This window comes from Meleagris gallopavo, chromosome Z (genome assembly GCF_905368555.1).
Source record: "Meleagris gallopavo chromosome Z, MGAL_WU_HG_1.1, whole genome shotgun sequence".
NCBI classification, from domain to species: Eukaryota; Metazoa; Chordata; class Aves; order Galliformes; family Phasianidae; genus Meleagris; species Meleagris gallopavo.
Window position 1 is genome coordinate 7,454,617 of NC_139435.1, and position 20,193 is coordinate 7,474,809.

General features: G+C 44.4%; 1 long non-coding RNA gene across 1 annotated transcript; it reads right to left on the reverse strand.

Annotated features, from left to right (window-relative positions):
- Window positions 1–2,974: 2,974 nt before the first annotated feature.
- Window positions 2,975–16,951, reverse strand: LOC146542116 (uncharacterized). Its single transcript, XR_014880578.1, has 3 exons — window positions 16,507–16,951; window positions 16,131–16,188; window positions 2,975–3,534 (listed from the first exon to the last, which is right to left on the reverse strand). It is a non-coding gene; the product is annotated as an uncharacterized LOC146542116 (long non-coding RNA).
- Between the last annotated feature and the right edge of the window lie 3,242 nt (window positions 16,952–20,193).

The window sequence follows — 20,193 nt, forward strand, 5'->3', positions numbered from 1 at the left end:
ATTCCTTTCTCTTGCAGGATTTTGCCTGTATGTGCAACACACATGATATTTCCGGTAAGCCCAGGTGTTGTGCACTTATCACTTCAGCCTCCTTTTTCCCATTATTTACTATGAAGCGTAACACATTGTGTATGGAAAAGCCCAGAAAGCCATGCCCTGCAGCTTCAAGAGATATACTCCAAGCTTTCGAAATGATGCTCATCTTTTCCATCACATTTCAATCCAACATTATTCATTGTGTGATAAATATCATCCAGATGAGTGTCATACAGGTTTGCTCAAAGCTTGCATCGGTTCAGGCAGATTTTCTAGTCAACAATCTCTTTCAAAAAGCCAGAACTGTTATTAGTCTAGTTGCTTTCAAAAGCTGAAGAAAGCGCATTCATTGTCCTTCCATTTTCTTACACATTCTTGAGGAATTTTGCCCACTAGTGGGCTCTCAGGTAAAATAACTGTTTGACCAAGTAATTGTAATACTGTGGGATGTTCAAGTAGTACAGCAAACTTCAGATAAATATTCGAAAATAGCAAACAGAGAACAGCAAGAGAGGGAGATCTAACCAAATCTCCACAGAATCCAAGGTGGATGTGCTTATGTTAGCACAGTATAAGCTGATACAGCTTGGGGCACACACCATGTAGAGTAGTAAGCTCAGTTCCTGCAGGCACATCAGGTGCGGAGGTGTACTGACCTCTAGCATCCACAGGAAATGAAGGGAGCTGTGTTGTGTGGCATAGAGATGCTCGCACTGGAGAATCCCTTCTGCTTGGAGTAGTGGTCAGGGAGTCAGAGACCAACAGCAGCTGTTGGTGACCAGTGTCCAGAGCTGTCCACAAAACACAACAAGTAACTCTGACATTTCTTGTCATCAGCTGGGAGGATTGGAGAGGAGCAATGAGCAAAAGAAGATGGGCAAACTTGAAAGGGGCAGTCAAAATCTTCCATGGACACCATGCTCATCTTGGCTTCTACCTATTCAGCCCAAAACAATGTGAATTGGCATTTCTCTTTCCAAAAAACAGGCTTGTTGAGAGGCTAAGAAGCAAGAAGGAAGAAGCTCTCTCTATGTTAATGTATGGTAATAAATACATTTTCACACATAGGCACTCACTCTGCTACACTAACCAGAAAGATACTGATTTCAGCAAGTCAAAATGCAAGACGTCCTGGCGCCCTTTCCAAAATATTTGTTTATATAAAATCAAAGTTTTACAACAAACACATGTCCCAGTAAAAAGCTTCTTAGCATATCAGTGACATAGATGCAAGCAAAATCCCTCTAGACATGGTCTTTAACTGGTCTGCCCCACATCTTCAAACCTGGGATATTATAAATATACCTAATATGGGTGATATACTGATAAAAGGACGGGGTTTGTTTGTCTTTTAGACCTCAAAGAATCATCTGGGAAACCACAAAATTTTAATGAGCTTGCCCCGAACATTAGGTTTTATGGAAATAGATTAAAAAATTTTGCTTTACAACTTAATCACGCAGTATAATGAGTAAAGAAAAAATAATGCCATACAGAGAAGACATGGGAAATTCCTGCACTAGTTGTATGAAATGTATGAAAATGAAAATTAGGCAGGGATACAACGAAAATCATAACAAATGTGAAAGAAGACAGACACGTATGTAAAATAAGGATTATAGGCTTATAAGAGACAAGGGCAGCTCCCTATCAGGGCAAGAAGTAATCCTTAAGTTTTCGGTTCACATTTGAACTTTTGCAGGAAGACAGAGTAAAAGAATGAAGAATAAAACTGGAATCCATCTCTGTATGTTATCTTAGGAAAAAAAATTGTTCAGAACAGCCAAGCCACTGAGTTTCCTAACTGCAGATCTGGTGGTACTATGGGGCACAGCTTGGAGTGTCAGTTCAGGGAGTAATTTCTGAGGACTTGTCTCTGATTAGACTGAATACTGAGGAATGCTTCTTCTCTCATTACTGCTTGCCTGTCTGACTGAGACATGGGAGCTCAGGTAATACAAGCAGGCAAAAAGCTCAGAAAATCCTGGCATGAAGAACCATCATTTTGTGATCTGTTAATTACAAATGCAACTATACTTCTAAGGAGTGCTCTGAATATGGTTTTGTCCTTAGAAAAGAAGGTGACATCAGCAGTGAAAAATTCGCACATGCAGATCCACGTACAGAGGCAAAAAAGGGCTTAAAGAAAAGCAAAAGCAAAGAGGAAGGTGGGTCTTTGGCAGACATATGCAATCATTCTTATAAGTAGATGGTGTACAGTCTGCACACCCCAGCAGTGGGACCTATACTTCCAGAGCACAAGCTTGTTCAGTTTTGAAGTTGAAGATCAAGAGAAGTGTTCAGTTTTGAGGCAGCACAGTGATGGGGACAGTATGGAACCCTGAATATAGTCATTGAGATAGGGCTCAAACATAAGTATCTGCTGCATGCTCCCTTGAGTTGCTGAGCTAAACTGTTGTGATGGGATAGCTGTAGGTCTTGTGTCAGGTCTGACAGCTACATGGCAGTTTTTCAGATACTGTGGGGCATTTCAGATAGCATATATGTGTCTGAGTCTTAGCATGCAAGTGTGTCCCATCTGAGGAACCTGTGTCGCCCGTGCATTGTTTTCTCCTGTGGCTCTACAAGGTTCTCTACATCAGATGATCTTAATAACTTTGTGGATTCACGAGATGATATGATGTGAGCACCATATGTATGTGCAGAAAGAGGTAAGACCAGTTCATAGATGCTAACTTGCTCATGGTCTCAGACAGCATAAGCAATCCTACTATGTTACTGCTACCTTCTCTTATGATGCTTGTTCCCATGACATCGCCATTGCAATGACAATCCCACTGTGATGACACCAAGAAGGCTCTCCTGGTCAAAAAGCCATGCACAGGTGTGGCAAGACATATAGCATAATGCAAGGTTTGCTACAGCTACATCAATCTAAACATATCTCTTTTATACTACCTGTTGACAAGGGAATAGATTTTGTGTTCCATATAGGTCTGTACCCACCAAGACCTGCTATTTATGAACAAGGTGGAAAGCGCTGCAGAAATACAGAACTTGACCTGACTTTTTCTGGGCCAAGGATTAGATATTTCTTCCCATATTGTTCTGTCAGAGCTGAAGGGTTCTTGCAAATGGAGTTGGGTAGGCAGAAAGCCAGCTCTTTATATTGGCAGGCACAGAGAGGACAAGGTGGCAGCAACCCAGGTTAGCTTGGCTGATGTTGGCAGGGAATTACACTGTTAACACTGTCTTCAATGTGGTGTATGCTGGGTCAGGAGTGTATGAAAATATACCTGCTGCCTAACCACCTATATTAGGCATTCTGGCTAAATGAACTGAAATTTATTCAGAACTCAGACCTGGTTTTCTTCAAATCCCTTTTTTGGAATGATCCATCAGCATCCAGACCTAGTACTGTGGAAGCATGAATCCCATTCCCATCATTAGCTCTTGGTGGAACCTCTGGCGTGGTCCCAGGTTCATCCTTCCAGAGGTATATGCATCTCCATCATGAACATCAATTCAGTGCTCCTCCTGCAAGGAAGGCAGGAAGATTAATTTCTTGTCATACATGGTTGAACTGAAGTCACTCTACATTTGGATACCCAAATAAATGAGAAGACATCCTCTTACAGGAATCAACTGGAGATTTCAATTTCACAGACCTTCCTATGCCTCCGGCTCTCCAGGTTTTGGCTTTCTACATGTTCTTAGAAAAAATAAAAAAATAAAAATCTAAGAACATGATGCTTACTTAACATTCTACCATTAACACAAAGCGCATATAACTTTGGCTCTTCTCCTCAGCTGGGCTGACTATTAAGGAATAAACTACAATACTTTTGCAGACAGAGGAATGGGTTTCCAGGAGGGAGGAAAGGAAAAGCCACAAAAGAAAAAAAAACAAAAACCCAAAGCTGAGATTAAAATTCTGTAATCTTGGACAAAAGGCCAGTGTACTGATCCAAAAGAGCCTTTGGTCCCCAGAGGAAATGTCTTATTAATGTAACTCATATTTGGGCTATGCCAAGGTTACATCGAGCAAGATAAGTCTTTGTCAAAAGCAGTCTGCTGGCAAAGCCCCACATTTTCCACTGCCAAGAAGGACCTCTCATTTCAAGGATGCCTTCCACCAGCAGTGACTGCACCTGCTGTTTTGAGAGCCCCCAGCAGGCAGGTTAACACTTCCAGAGTTAGCCTGCATTTCCACTGGAGAAGGGGTTCAGTTTCCTTACACAATATTTAACAAGTGCTCAAAGCCAGAGATGTTTTCTCTCCTCACTTCAGCCTAGAGCATGACTGCAAGACTCAACTAGCCTAGAACTTTCACAAGGCATCTCCGAGATGAATCATTACTACAAGGTATATGATTACTTAACATATTGTATGCACAACCAGATGAAACCAGCTTTCTCCTCTCTTTTCTTTCTCCTTCATCCAATCTCCCCAATTATCTTCATCCAACGAAGCCAAGTTCCTTTCAATACCTCAAACTTGCCAGGGAGAGCTGTCCCAGCTTGCTAATTAAATAACCCTCTAAATAAGACTCTGGCTCAGAAACTTAGGTGAGAATATCCCTTAAGTGCATAACAAGGAGAGCATGGTTGGATGAGTAATTGATTCAATTTGGATTGAAATGGAACAATCTAGTTGTGTCCTACTCTGTTTTCTCCTCCTATATTGGCAGAGACAAAATGCCTGCAGCAGGTCTGTTCTCAAGGCTCAGAAATCAGTTGAAGACTCTGAACTTTCCTTTAAAGGGTGACTAGCTCCAGTCATCATCAGGGATTCACAAGCAGCTGTTCTCTTACAGAAGAACAGAGATGGGAGATGGAGGTCCAGGGCTGCATGGGTGGACAGCACTTTTGCTTTGGGGATTATCTAAGTGGCTGTTTTTCAGTGGGGTGATGACTGGACTTTCAGGACTGGATTGTAAGTTGGAGAATGATCCCAAGGCAGCCAAGCAATGGGCTGAATGTCATCCATTTTCCATCACAATTCATAGATTATCTTGTTCACAGAGGCAGTGCCTGCCCTGGGACAGATAATATCTGAGCAGTGACAGCTTCGGCATGATTTCTGGAGAGAAGGCAGGAGAGGACTGACAACTGGCAATGGGATAACCAACAGGGAGCCAGGTACCTTGTGAGGGAGAAAATCAGAGGATGTCAACACTGGGAGACTGCTGCAGAGTTGTCTAATTTTACCTTTAGGAGATAAATTGTAGTGGTACAACTTCATGCCGGAGGCAAGGGAGATGTATCCCTTTTTGCCTGCATGCAGCACCCAGTGGATCTAAAAGCAAAGATAAGAACCTGATATGGAGCAGCTGTTACTGTCTTCTTACCCCACCTTGACCTATCTGGGCCTGTAGGATCTCTGATAAATCTTTCAGCAAATGTACCTGGCTCGTACTAATAAACAGAGTAGATATGATCTCAAAAAACTTGGAGCAAGCTGCTGCCAGGGCAGAGATTTTTCCTTTTGCACTTCCAGGGAGAACTTCAGCTTATGTTTGGGAAGGCAGAACTGTATAGAAACATGCAATACAGCAGCAAGTGCCATCTTAGCCATGTTTAAGATGGGATGGACTTTTTACCCCTCTGCATGCCCATCTGCAACTATCCTAACAGTATTTCTGCTTCCCCTCTGCTTCAGCTGACATCTGAATATGCAGAGCTGGGACACTGGATGCAAATGTTGTCAGGTCTGTAATGCAGAGACTGAACATTTCAAAACAGTTATATGCTCACACTATCAGTGCTCTCCCTGAGAGTTGGAAAGCTGAAAACTTTTCTCTACCAGTGATAGCATGAAAATAAAGGTCCATATAACACATACAACAAAGTCTGGTGAGAGCAGGGGAGTCTCTGTTGTAACGTTTGCAAGTGAAGGGTTTTGCAGATGGATTTGTTGCACCTATCATAGCACCATATATGCCATAATGGTTTATGGCCTCAACCTTCTAGAAGAACCACAGGCCAGTATTTCTTCCCATACTTTCCGGCTGGCACAGCTCAGAAAAAGAAGAATTGGTCCTGGACTTTCTGGGGCAGGGGAAGGAGTCTTTTCCTCAAACACTGATTTGCAATGGATTTCTACCTCTTCTTCCCAATCTTTTTTTCTGCGAGGCTCTGATTCCCACCACTCATCTATCCTGCAGGCTTTAGCTTGAATGTTGCCACCTTATTAATTGTGAATTGAATTAGGCAGGAGGCAATTAACTGCACTGGAATTTTCCCAGGGTATCAGAGCAAACATACTCAGTGGTATCTGATGAGATCTTTACAGACCACAAGCAACACAGATATCATGTATAATGATGGTGCTTCCCACATTTTCCTTAACGTGCTTCTGGGACATTGTGCTGGAGGAGTAAATCAGAGGGAAGGGTTAAGACACACCTCCCTTCATGAAGCAATTGGGATTTTCTTTGAGATCTCTTTGAGTGTGAGTCTGCTGCTGTGGTTATTCATTCACAAATAGCTGAAAAGCTGTCCTCAGCATGAGCCACATCTGGCGTGCAAGCTGTGCACCCACACAAGCACTGCTGAGCCTGCAGAGAAGGGTCCATCATCAGTGCAGGTATCTATGAGGAATACTCCTGCCCTCTTCCCACAATCACATCTTACCTTATTGTCAGGCTGAATATGAGCCTCATCTCAAATTGGGCAAACCACATACTGGACTGTGCCAGGACAGCGAGAGCTTCTGTCTGTGTTGTCTAACCCAAATCAAGGGAGATATTAAGAAATAACAACAAGGGAGGGCTGCCAAGACGAGGAGACGACCAGCGGTCCCATTGGCAGAGTCTGAGGGAGCTAGGATTGCTCAGTCTAGCAAGGAAGAGACTGAAAGGGGATAAAAGCCTACAATGATTTGAAGGGCAGCCACAGAGGTGGGTAAATAAATACAGAGCCAAGCTGCTTGAGCGCTGGGGATAGCCCAGCTTGTCCAAGCAGAAGGCTGGAGGGGAGATCCCAGAGACCTCCTCTGACTAAAACTTGTGTAGTCAATCTTCTCATCAGCTTACCAGCAGGGAACTGCTTTCATTGAGAAATTAGTCAGATTTGTCTGGGATTTGATTTCAGACAGATCAGTTCTGAAAGTTCCCATGCCATTTTGGAAACAGAGGTGAGTGATCTGTGGCAGACAGTGTTCAGACTGGCACCACTACCAAGAGCAGTCCACCTGTAATCCAAGATACCATCTAAGATAAGTTTGTATTTTGGGCCAAACACAGATCTGTAGAGTCCTAATTGCAAGTCTCCTGTCCGTGTAGTACAGTATGTGAATGAATGACTGCAGACTTCAAAATCTAGATTAGGGATAAGTCACCCTCTGCCAAATCACTCTTGGTTTACTACTGTGTCAGTCTTAATCCAAAGCTTGTAGTGAGTCATGTGTGCTGCTGCGAGTGGGAGAAGTGTCCTGCCCCACCAATATGGTAACAATTTAAATTAAATAATTTCACAGGGAAAAGATTTCTTCCTGACCAAGGTCATTTGCAGGGAGAGGGAGCAAGATCTGAGTGTGAATGTAACTTGGACTTGGGTTTGGGTATAAAAAGAAAATGAATATTGAGATCTGCATTTGCTCCCTTGAAGGACAATCTACTGTTGCAGTTTGCATAAGCAAAGAGCAACAGGGCAGGTAGAGAAATAGGTGCCGGGATAGTGAGAAAGTTCATGCAGGCAAACCTCAGGATGACTTGCACAAACTGTGAGTTTCTCTTACTCATATCTTCCTCCAGCCTATTCAACCCTTCTCTTTGTTTGGCTATTGTAGACAAATTCTTTATTTACTTTTCTTTAGCTTGACTAACATCTCAGTTCTTGTTGAATTAACTGTCACCCCAAGAAGGCAGTGCCAATGGGTGTGCTAATGCTCTCTCCTGCCCATGATACCACAATACTTCAGGGAACGAAAGTGTTACAAGCTGTATTTCATTCACCTGTATGGACTATGCTGTGTGCAGGTACTGCAAATAGAATGTGAAAAAGACATGTTATCCCAAAAAGCTCTTTGAACTGCAGTAGGATTAGGGAGAATCCCTAGGGGCCCCAGGGAAGCTGTACTCTGATTTATACAAAGCCAGTGACCCGCAATGGCTCTGGTTCCGTTTGGAACAGCATCAAGATGCAAACTGTGGGTTTCTCAACTAACACCTTTCCTCAGTGTGAGCCAAATAAGAGCATTGTCTTAGCCAGGAATAGTAGATCATTTAGTGGTGTAGTGAATCCACAGATAAACAGACAGCTACAAATGATGTTTTGACATATCATTGGATGGGCTGGGATCACACTGCTCACCACAACTCATTAAGCTGTAATGTCTTTATTACTGCTGTTCACATGTCTGTAGCCCAGGCTGTACCAAAGGGGAAAGAAAATCAAGAAATCTGAATTCTCATCATGCCTGAGTCTGACACCAGACCAGAAGCAATGGCAAAAACAATGGTCAAAAAAAAAAAAAAAGTTGTGCTGCGCAATGTTAATAACTGCTCCAGAAATGTTTTTCCAAATCAGATTGCCAAAGAAAAAGTGTCTGAACATGGCTGGGAGAACAAAAGCCGACTGTGGGTGAATGGTGCCATAGAAGCTGAGCAAAGAATTGGCATGGTAGCACCCATCCTGGCAGCACCTTCAAGGACCTTATGTCTATACTGCCAAGGACTGAGCATAGAGCTGGAAGAATCTATGAGACACTGAGGTGATGGGAAGTTATTTCAGGCATGAAGACATTTACTCACTTCCTTCAGCCAGTCAAATTCCACCTGGGAAGCCAATAGTAGTTACCATAAAGGATCTGGCTCCCAACCCTGGGTAGCACTGGTAGACTTCAACATCACCTACTGGTTTTCAAAGATGTACCGTCATCTTTTATTCCATGCTCCCTACTCATGGGGCAGTTCCCTCAAAAGATCCCTAGAAAAATCTCCTATCCTCTGCCCTTCTCCTTGCAGTGATTAACACCACTAGCTGTAAAGCTGATCCTTCAGCTCTCAATCCCTTATGGAAGAGATTTGTGTCCCCCAACACCATGAGGTACAGTGAAGCCCATATCCATGATTAAGTCTCTCGTTCTGCATTATGAAAAGAGACAGAAGAGGAAGGGAAGAAATAGACAAATGTTTTAGCAATATTCTAGGGAAAATAAGGCTAAGGAGGAATCTCAAAGCCTCTCTGGTTGTATAGGCAACAATTAGCAGTAGAGTGAATGAATATTTTTACACTTTTCAGCCAAATGTGAGCTTCTTAGGAAATTGGAAAATTCTGCAAAAAGCTTAATTACCCACATCTCTGGAGTTCAGCACAGAGGGAGCCAGGTAATGACTCCCATAGGATCAGTCCTAGCTGCTAGGTCCAATCCATAAAGCCACCTACAAATCATCCTGGGAGGAGGCATTCTGCCTTGGCAAGGAAGGAACATGCACTGCAAGTAATCTCATAACGCTCTCTGGCACAGGCTTTGCATGTCACATTCAGTTTCCACAGGTCTCTGGAACCTTGGGAGCTGATTGATAAAAGACACTCAAGAGCCAGACAGGAAGCTGCCTCAAAAGGAAACTTGTCCAGCCCTGAATGCAAAGAAGGAAAGGAAAGATCAACTAAGAAAGTGAAAAACACAGTGACAGGGAGGATGGCAGAGAACAAAGTATAGTTGTCACCTTACACCAGATCCCACAGCTTCACTGAATGATACTCACAACTGTCAGCCAGTAGCTACCCGTAGGCATCACTGCAGATGATCTCTAGACAAAACATGCATCTCATTACAAACCTGAGGTCTTTTGGACAAAGTGAATTAGGGGCTAGTGGACACACCTGAAGCCCAAGCACTTAGAAGAGGAGGACACAGTTTTGTCCTTTGCGCAGAGAGAAGAAGCATCCTGGAGGTGCAGCTTTGAGGCCATGGCCTTGGGCATCTGGTAATGGGAAGTGTGGAATGAACACCTTCCCCACGCCCAAGAGAGGGGGTTTATACCTGTGGCTTTTGCCTTTCCTGGGGACTGCAGTGCTCTTACACTAACCATGTGTTAGCACAAATTGTAAGTTATTTGTTTTATGCCTGGGATAATGGGCACAGGAGAGGCACCTATCTACACCACAGCCCCATGTCCCTCATGAAGGATCACAAGAGGACTTGGAGCAGGAAGCAGCATCAAGAAAGTCACTTTCCTTCTCCATCCTGGCCCTTCACTTCATTTCATCCTTCTCAAAAAAAAACAGCCTCTTCCTGGCATAATCTCTCCAGCATCCCTCCCAGTGACAGCACTGTGTTTTCCTCATGTCTGGAGAGAATTGATGTGATTCATCTACAAGTCCTCCAGGGCCTTGAAGATTTTATCCTTGTCCTCCTTGCTCAGTTTTTCATTTCTCACGAGAGACAGAACAACGAAGATGACCAAAAAACATGCAAGATAGGAACGGCACCAAAAACACAACTCAGGCATCTGACAACTCTAAGTTCTGGGCGTGTGGTTATGAGGCTCCACCTGGATCTTGCACCAATGCTTTTTTACTCCCTGGAACAACACACATTTTCCTTCAAAACCAGAAATACCAATATAATTATCTTCCCCTTCTCAGCAATGAGTAACAGCACAGACGCACAGAGCTCAATTTTCAGTGCTGACAAAAGCAATGAATCAAGATTAAGTATTTGGGTCTGGTTTGCCTGAGAGGCAAATGACACCCTGAAACAGCCAGGAGGATCTGAGAATGGGAAGGGTTTGGTGCTGAGCAGAAAGGCAAGCAAGTTAGCATATGCTCGGGCTTTTAGGGCTAAAAGTAAAATAAATTCCTTACCTAATAAAAGGAATAGAAATCAACGAGAGGTTTTTCTTTGCAGACCTACTGAAAAGTTGCTATCACTAATTCTTCTTTTCCTTTTCACTTCTCTCCCCACCATGTGTGTACTTCCACGTATGGGAAAATGAACAAAAACTGAACCACAGCAGTCAGCGCCTGAATACTGAGTGGACTGTATTGTGTGACTGAGTGACCAGATTGGAGCTCCATGCAAGAGCAACCTGCTTAGCCAAAGCAGGTTTTTTTTTTTTTCCTCTGAAAAGCCCAGTCATATTTTCATCAATTCCATTTTAAACTGGAGTATTAGATAGTGCCCTGGGCAACATGATATAGTGCCTGATCTGGTGGTTGGCAATCTTGCCCACAGCAGGGAGTTGGAGCTGGATGCTCTTTGAAGTCCCTTTCAACCCTAGTCATTCAGAAATTCTCTGATTCTATGATAATTTTCCAAGAAAAAATGTTTCAGAAATCTACGGTGCTGCTATCACAGCTGACTGCTTCCCAGTATTATCCTGGAGGATTTATACAGCAATGATGTGACCACTTCATCTTTCCAATTCCCAGAGGCTTCAGGAGATCCAGAGTCTCTTATCAAAAACAAGCTGTTCTGTGCCTGGGCTCCTGAGGAAACCAGGCAGAAGTCATCTCCTCACTGCAGATCTCCAACAGCAAAATCATACCTTGCAGGAGAGACCACTTGCTGTGTGGGTACTTTCAGGGACACAGGTTAGTGGCCGCGGTGGTGGTGGGTCAGCAGTTGGTGCAGATGATCTTAGCAGTCTTTTCCAACCTTAATGATTCTATGATCCCAACTTCCCTGTTCATGGAAAGCACACGTGGCAAAAACATGGGATGAAGAATATCACCTGAGCTCAGGATCCAGGACTTGGATCAGGTCTATAGCCTATTCTGAAAGCTATATTCAAGAGCTTATCTGCAACCCACATCTTTCTCCAGAGCCATGTCTCTGCCTGCTTCAGCACAGTACATCAATGACACTAAACTGGAGAATAATAGAAGGCCAAAATTAGTAGCAAGGACTCACATCATGAAACAAAGTTTCCTTTTTTCCCAACATTCGTTGCATTTTACATTCTTTCTCCTGGCTCTTAAGTGAGTTCCTCAGTGTAGTGTATGTAGCTCTGTGATGTTCCCAAAACTGTGCAGATATTAGGGGGTACAGAAGGAAAAGATGACACAGTAGAAAATAACAGACCTCTCAAAGGACCCTGAGAATCTCTTTTTGTTTTACTCATACATGTGCAAGTCTTCTTGACACAGTGATAAAGGTGCAGATTTTCTGTTGGAATAAATAAAGCAGAAAGCAGCCTGGGGTCTGTGTGCCCCAGGTCATGGCCATGGCATGGAGGACCATGGGACAGGGGGTTACATCCCTCCATATAAAGAAAGTCCTTCATGTGTCCCTGCCCGACATTGGCACTGGCTTCAGTGAGCCCACGATCCAGCAGTGTGCCCTTATGGCCAAGAAGATCAATGGTATCCTAGGGTGCATTAAAAAGAGCATGGCCGTCGAGAGAGGTGTTCCTCCTCTTCTCTGTCCTTGTGAGAACACATCTGGAGCACTGTGCCCAGTTCTGGGCTGCCCAGTTCATGAAAGAGGTGGAAGTACTGCAGACCAGAGGAGGGACTCAGAGATGGCTGTGGTACTGGGGCATCTCCTGTACGAGGAAAAGCTGAGAGCTGGGGCTGTGAAGAGAAGGGTGAGGAGGGAATCTCATCAATGCTTGTAAATATCTGATGGGCAGATGTCACATGGATGGAGCCAGGCTTTTTTTTTTGGTGGTTCCCACTGATAGGACAAGGGGCAAGGGACACAAATGGAAACACAGGAAGTTCCGTATGAACATGAAGAAAAACTTCTTTACTGTGAAGGTGACAGAGCACAGGAACAGGCTGCCCAGAGAGGCTGTGGAGTCTTCTGCTCTGGAGATATTCAAGACCTGCCTGGACGCTTACCTGTGCAACCTATTATAGGGAGCCTGCTTTCACAGATCTCTTGAGGTCATTTCCAACCCATGCAATTCTGTGATTCAACAAAAGAGGAGGATGAATGAAGGAGCTGGACAGATTTGCTTGAAGCTCAGCTGAAACAGTCAAGCAAGTGCACAGGATGTGTGTGAGGAGGAGGTGTGTCATAGACATAAGGTTTGGGCATGGCAGGAGGATGTCAGGCACCGTGTCAGGGACCCAGTCAGTCTCAGAGACCACGAAGGGAGGTGGAGAGAGAGAAGCTGCTGGAGGAACAGAGACAAAAGTGTCTGTGGGACTGCACAGTGGCTGTGTCCCTGATGCCCTGCTCGTTTCTCTGGTGACCAGCTCCCTCCTCAGTGTCCTTGAGGGCTGAGCTTGGTTCCCACATGTTCAGGGCATAGGTGATCATAAAGCAGTGTTACCTTTGCTCAGGAAAAAACTTCCATTAGCTCTGTTCCCTTTGTAACTTACTTTCCTCCCAGGGGCTGACAGAACTGCAAACATTTCCTCCTCAAAAATGGAAGGAAGAAGCTGTGAAGAGACCATGCCCAGAAGGGAAATAATAAACAAACCCGTGACAGCATCACCTCTTTGATAAAATGCTGGGAATGTACTATGAGAACACCTCAGCAAAACGTGTCTGGATAATAGCCCAGAACAAGAGCTCCCAGCTCCCGTGTGGCCCCAGCTCCCAGATTGTTCCACTGCAGCTGATCCTACCCCCAGTGAGCCATAGGCAGACATGGGGCTGGGGGCTCTGCAGAGCACCAGGCAGAAGGAAGAGGAGGACAGTGGGAAAAAGACCAAAGAGGAAGAAAAACAACAGGGAGAGTGCCCTAGTGAAAGAGGATTAAACACGTAAGACAAATTAATCTCAAAGACACTGAAATACAGAAGAGATGCATGTAAGGGCTGAGCATACAACAGGTCATCCCAGGGAAGGGAAAATACCAAAATGATTGAATACCAAATGTTTTGTACAGTCTGTCTCCATACTACATGACACTATCTTCAGCGCACAACCTCTCCCTGCCTGCCCAGGGGCAGGGCGGTGCTGCTGCTCTCTCTGCTTTGAAGGCACACACAGGCTCCTGCCCAGACCTACAAAGGGTCTCCAGCGTGGGAAAGCTCTGCATTGCTGCTCCTCACTGCCAGGCAGCTGGCAGGGTCTGGGCGTGCCCTATAGCATAAACAGGGAGAGTGCTCCTCCCGGAGACAGCTCCTGCGACCGAGGGAGGACCCACAGACTCTGCCACCCAGATTCTTTCTGCTCCCACTTATTCTCCCCTGGCTTATAAATACATGATGTGATGTTTTTTATCCCTATATTTCTCTTTGAAGCAATGCCTTGCAATGGAATGGCTGGAGAGTGCCTAAAGCAATGCAAACAAGAAAGGGAATGCAAAGTTAAAGGGCAACAGAAACTTGCCCTTCTGTGCTCTGTGGGGTTCAGAGGCTGCAAACAAGCCCAGGAGGTTTAAGTGAAAATTTAATTGTTTTAGTGACTAAGCCAATACCAGCTAAGACATAAAATTCAGCTACTACAAATTGCCCCAGTGACTCATACTGAATGGAGAGCATTACCCAGATCTTAGCCATGCAGATTAGCTCCCCATGCTCTGGATCTGTATCTCATGGCCAGAGCCAGTGCACTGTCATAATAAAAGCCTGACATGAAATGATGAGTTCCAGTGACAGATGCCTTACAGTGCTTGGTTCATAGAGGGCAGGGAATCCTGGTGCAGACCTCACTAGGCAGCCTGCTGCATTCACTTAAATTATGACGTCTTTAGCTCTGGTAGCCTAGGCAGCTGGATCTGACACAAAACATCCACCTGAGACCATTTCCCATTGATGGAGGCCAGAAAGATGAACCATCTATAGTGGTTCCCTGCAGGTTCATCCAGAAAGGAATTGCCGTACTCACATATACAACCTGGAACAGTGAAAAACCACCTAGGACAATACAATCCTGTCTGGCAGGGAAGATGTCTTCCAGTGAGGAAATAAGAATAAGGAAAGATTTAATTATGAAACTACATGAAAATTTTTCCTTAGGACAGAGAATGGAGTTGCCCTTCCCAGTATAAACCAACAAACTCCTTTCAGTTATGATGCAAATGCAGCTTTACTCTGGCTCCTCAAGAAAGTTGGTTTCAACCAACGTTATTATAGCTCAAAACAAATGAAGAAGAATATCTGGGAACTGAAAAGCCACCTCATTTGTATGGCTTTTACTGCTCCCTGTAACAGCATTTCTAGCGAGGGCAGGGAGGTGTAAGAGACTGTTGCTGGAGACAGAACATAGAGGCAGACACAGCTTTTGTTTGGTCCCTGTGCATTCATATGTCTCTATGAAAATGGACATGCTACTACAAATGAAATAGAAATATAGAGATCTGTTGAGATTCTGCTCCTGCCCAAGTTATAATCTCCTAGTTGAGGAATTCAGCTCCAGTTACATCATCTCCAGGATATGACCTTATCATACAGAAAGAGGATACCCTAATACATCTACACAGGGCTTGCAGCTTGCCCAGGGAGGTTGTGGATGCCCCATCCCTGGAGGCATTCAAGGCCAGGCTGGATGTGGCTCTGGGCAGCCTGGTCTGGTGGTTGGTGACCCTCCACATAGCAGGGAGGTTGAAACTCGATGATCACTGTGGTCCTTATCAACCCAGGCCATTCTATGATTCTATGATTCTATGATTCTATGATTCTATGATTCTATGGTTCTATGACATAGGCCCTGCAGGAGACCTGTATCTCAAATATCTCCACATAGTTACGCTTAGACATATGGCTGAGCCCATCATTAACACAGTCAGTGAAGCAATTCAGCCCCCACTACAATGGACTCACAAGGTGACCAGTTCTCTAGGCTCCTTAACTGTGTTTTTTTAGCACAACAGAACCAGCATGCATATGGAGAGGAAATGGTTCTTGGAGTCCCTATGAAAGTAGTGATGGTGAGGAAATTGTTGTTTTGTCTTCTTTCCTGCTCACCCAATGCTCACTGAATGTTCATGCTACCATTTGTCAGCCTGAGCAGGGTCATGGGCTCCCAGACATCCCCCAGCTTTCAGTACTTTGTCTTGCAGCGTGGACTGTAGGGCTCAGATACAATCAGCTCCTGCACACGTTTTCTGTGCTGGATCTATGAACACTCTTGTGCAATTGCCCCTCTGCTCTATATCCCCTGGAGGCAGCACAGAGGTTCTCAGCATTTCACATTTTGTACCTGGAGGCACAAACACAGTTGTCTTCATCCCCATATCAAGAGCATTCATCACTGTGACATGTTTTTCAAGCTCAACTGCTCACCTGAACATTGCAGGGCTGGACTGCCTGGCCTGACATCTGCTGAGCTCTCTTGCAGCCTCTGGACACAGGGACAGGGAACATGGGTTAGAAGTTTGGTAACTTTTGACTTCATATCTTGCTGCTTGGAGATAAAGAGGCTTTGTGTGCCCCACCTACTATCTTGTATTTACTGAGATGCATTTTCCATCCTGACCATTCCTATGTCTTGTGTCTTGTATTGAGTCTCATGTCTTATATCTGGACTGGAGCTTTTCAGCAGCCACCACACAGAGCAATGCAAGGGTGGCACCAGCTCATCCCACAGCACCCAACTACCTGCTTGTGGGCTCCCACAGTACTGCCAGCTGGGCTAGCAGGGGCAGGTAGGTGTCCTCACCTGTCTGTAGGCAATAGGCAGGACACATCCCCAGGTTCTAGGATTCTCCTCCTCTGCCCTTGGGTCAGGATGATCAGTTGCAGGCATACACAAAGCGCAGGGTAGCAGAGAAGGTTTTGTTGATATTCCAGATCCAAAAGATGTTTCAGTCTGTTCCAGGCCAGCAGCAGAAATGAGTAGGAAGTAAGTGGATATCCTGGAGAGGAAGAGGAGAAGAACATGGGGTAGATGGGGAGCATGCAACTCCCTGGCAAGGCACTAAGCTAGTTTATGATCCTTCAGCCTCTCCTTTCTGGAGGCAGTCAAGATCAGGCTGGACGGGCCTATGACCACCCTGATCAAGCTGCAGACATTCCTGTTCATTACAGGAGAGTTGGACTGCATGGCCTTTAAGGGTCCTTTCAAGTTCGAATGATGCTATCATTCCATGATTCCATAACCAATAAAACAACTATCTCAGTCAGCATGTTTGATATTATATTTCTGGAAGTCTGTGCTAGTTGGCATCTTGAACCTGAGAGCTTATTTTCCTTGTTACCTTCCTTCCATTTATTTCATTTTCTTCCATTCACCTCCATTGACAGAGCCTGAATCAGCCCCAGCTGGACAGGTTCTGCTGGGGAGATGCCATGCTAATAGGCATTTCTCCTCAGATCTGCTCTCAGACAGACATTGAAGAGCTTAACTAAATGGTGTCTGCTGGAGAGATCTCACCCAAACTAAAAAGCTGCAGATCATGTGAAGGCTTCAAGACTCTTCCTATGACCTCTGCTGATCCCCATGCTCTTTCTGGACAAAGAAATGTGCTGCAGCTATTGGGGCACGAGCTGAGCCAATCTATTCCCCAGTGTGGCTCTTAAGGAAAACTGTTCTTCACTGGCAATGTCACTTAGCCTCAGCCAGTAGGACAGTAGACAAATGATGCCCGTTGGCCATGCTCCAGAGGAACAGGCATCCTTCACACTCATCAGCAGAGAGAGCTGAGCTTCCTATTTGGTCCCTGGGATTCAAGCCACATGCACTGGCAGAGCAGCACAAACATATCATAGAGTCATAGAATGCTCAGAGTTAGAAGGGACATTTAAAGGTCCAACTGCCCTGCAGTGAACAGGAGCATCCACAGCTCAGTCAGTTGCTCAGAGTATGGTCCAGCTGGGCCTTGAAAGTCTCCAGGAAGCAAAGCCTGTGATGACGGTTGGAGTTGCAGAGTCACTGTCCTTGGGGGTTTTCAAGAAATGTGGAGATGTCACACTGAGGGACATGGTTAGTGGGCATAATGGGGATGGGCTGGTGGTTGGACTAGATCTTAGAGATCTCTTCCAACTGTAATAATTCTATTATTTATTGATGGATTTGGGATCCAAATCCCATTCCTGAGGTGTGTGCAATGCTGTTTCTCCCCATAGCCCTTGTGCTTTTTAATGTGTTGTTTATATTGGATTTCAAAACCTGAAAAATTCCATGTCACCAAGTCTTTTGGGTATGTGTATATCTAGTTGAATGCCCACTCTATATAGCTGGTCTTCTATCCAAGGTGGAATTTATGAAGCCCTGATGCTTCTGATTGCTGATTTTTAAATCCACTAGAAATTTTAGGAACGATGGATCCAGAGGACGTTTTTAGCCCTAAGCTTATTTAATGAGGGAACTCTTCTTTTCATTCCTTCTTCAGGCTGCTGTTAGAACACTGGAGGAAAACCTTAAGAAGTCTCCTTAATGTTGCAAGTAGAAAAATATCTTCAAATCTTTCTTAACTGAATTTTAAATACATTTCTGCACTCTCACTCAATAATGTTAAATACAACACACGTGCTGCAAAACTTTACTGTCAGGAAGTATCAGCTTCTTCTTAAATAAAATCACTGCCCTTTAAAACGATTGAGTTTCTCTCTGTGTGTCTTTCACATCTTTCTGCTATTGACATTTCCTTTCCAGTATGGCTTTTTAATTGCCATTATATGGCTACATACAAAAATATTTTCACATATATAATTGTTCTCCAGCCCCCTGTAGTGAGATGGCCACGCTCATTTCTTCAGCCGAATTGCAGCAGTGAGAAGCCACACGACAGCAACTGGGTTGTATCATTTGCCTTGAACTCCTTCGTTCTTCCTCATGTGTACACTGCATCCAGAGAAACCCCTCATGGGAGTTGTTGCTCCTGAACTGGAGCTGAATGGGGCAAAGTGAAGAGGAACTTCCTGCTCAGAATGGAATTTGTGCTGCCAGGAAGGATTTTTATTGTACTTCACACAGTAAACAATTAATGAAAAGGTGGCTTAATGAGACACATCCAAGGCACCTACAAGCCTACAGAGGCTCCTACGTGGTGGTGGTGGGTTGACTGTTCTTGACCTTGTCTCAGTCCCACTTTCTCATAGAGTTACCAGGTATCTCTTTTGGATGGAAGAGGATGTCACGAACCAAGGGGCAGGTAGTGGGGAAAAGGGAAGAAAGCAAGTAGCTGAAGTGTCCATGCTGATTCTTTATGGTCATAAGTGGAAACCTGCCCTGGGGCAGTGCCACCAGACCAGCCAGCTCCTGAATCTCCAGTACTCACTGCTGGCAGATGAGAGATAAAACTCACTTTGGGATAGAAAAGCAATGCAGAAGGAGTCAGTGCTTTATTCCTGTCCCCACCACAGCACCTGCAGCAAAGAACTCAAACCCAGCTGACAAGAGGAACTGAACTCCTGGGCACTATTCCTTATAAATTTCACAGGTTTTAAAGCCAGAAAGGACCTGTCTACTTGACATTCTGTAATATAGAGGTCTGGGAATTTCCTCCAGAGGGACTTGCTCTTGGAGAAGAGCTTGCTGTTTAAGTGAGACACCTTTTTGTAAGACAGCCAATCTTAATTTGAAACCCTCACACAATAGATATTCCACAGCATCTTTGTTCTAGTGACTGTCAAGCATGAATAGTTTGAATCGTAGATTTATTTCTTCCTACATACTGAGTATATTTCAATAGCCTGATGGTTGGAATTCTTCTGACCTAAAACCTAGCAGTCGTTATTTGGCCAGATGAGTTTTAACTTCTCCAAGAACTGCAAAAGCACAGTATTGAGAACATGATGACTAATTGTCTTGAAATTTAGGCATGGGAAAGAGAAAAATTATAAAATGGACAAAAATTAAATATTAGGCAACTAAACTGAAAACAAACAATCACAATTTGCAGCAACTTAAAGGAACTTGCTGCCAGGGATGCTGCTGTCTGCAATTAACCTTGTCTTTTCCTCTCCATACTCAAATAGCAGTTCCTGAAATCTGGCATATGAAGCTACCCAATGCAGTGCTTTCTTCACAGGGTTAGCAAAGAGTTGCCCCATGCGAGGATAATATGGTCAAGACCTTTTTGGAAAGGGGCATAAAACTACTTAGCACCCATCCACTCGACTTGGGCTGAGGATCTGCTTAGCTGCACTTGGCATTCCAACAGATCCCCAGAGAGAGGAAGACCTACACAGTGGGAACATGGCTAAGACAAAAGATAGTCAAGACTTGGCCTGAAAGAGGTTGGTGTTTTGCTGCAGTTTTAATAAGGATTCCAAAATAGAACACTGAGGCAAAAGTTAGGCAAGGTTATAGAAAAAGGCTCAGATGGAAACAGGAGGAAGTGGTACAGAGCACCCGCTGAGAGGAAAACAGCAATTCTGGAGTCCACAGTCATCATGTCTGTAG